The following is a 1,084-nucleotide window of genomic DNA, read 5'->3' on the forward strand; positions in this document are numbered from 1 at the left end:
TTAACACTTGGACAAAAATCAGATTTTTAAAAATACTTTTCAAAGTATTGCGTTTAAAGATTTCAAAATGCAAAATATCAGCTTTCTCATTTTCATATAACTTTTGTTTCATAATTTCAACTACTATTAGGACATAACTAAACTGAACTGTTTAGAGATTATTGAAACAATAAAATCTTTCTACAGATGGGGTGGGACATTCTGAATATTGTTTTCAGTTGTGCTTTTTCACCCTAATTCTCCAAAGGAAAGCTTTTCAATATCTCATTTTGCCTGAAGGATGGGGATGTGGTTTCCTGATTAGTTGTATCCCTTTTCAAACTGGTTTCTAAAAGGTGGTTAGATTTTAAGATTCAGATTTGGTTTTGGTTATTTAGCTTGGATGATTTCTAGTAGAAAACAATTCTTGCCTGTTGTTTTGTCTTTTCATCAGTTTCTTACGAGAGCTCCATTCTTGGACAAAAAACTAATTGTTTCTATAAAAGCATGGCTTAGTTACTCCTTGACATCTAGGATTCTTCCTGGATATTAAGAACACAGCTGTGGTTTTGAATTAAATGATGCTGGCTTTCATTAACTTGAACTCCCAACATTAGGATGAAGGGATGGAGTGAGGAAACCATTCTGCTCAGATAGGCAATGGTTTGCTCCCAGGCCTCTAAGACCTCCCCAATATGAGACCCAGGACTGGTTCTTCACTCCTTGCTTTTGGGTAAGATATTTTCCCCTTTTTTGTGTTTGGGGAAATTAGTCTGGCTGAAAATCATTTTAGGCAAAGATTTGGTAGACTTTCTGTAATAAATTCTTCCAGACAGCGTAGCTAATATTTGTCTGTGTTATGCCAACTTTCCTTCCTCACCACGCTGCACTGACACATACAGAGCTCTCAGCAGCGTGCACCCCAACTGCTCTGGCCTGAGCAACTTCATAATGAAAGGAGTGAATGAGAGGAAATGGCCTCAAGTTGCACCAGGGGAGGTTTACACTAGATATTAGGAAAAATTTCTCGACTGAAAGGGTTATCAAGCATTGGAACAGGCTGCCCAGGGAAGTGGTTGAGGTACCGTTCCTGGAGGGATTTAAA

Source organism: Haliaeetus leucocephalus, unplaced genomic scaffold (genome assembly GCF_000737465.1).
Source record: "Haliaeetus leucocephalus isolate CR32 unplaced genomic scaffold, Haliaeetus_leucocephalus-4.0 Scaffold217, whole genome shotgun sequence".
NCBI lineage: Eukaryota > Metazoa > Chordata > Aves > Accipitriformes > Accipitridae > Haliaeetus > Haliaeetus leucocephalus.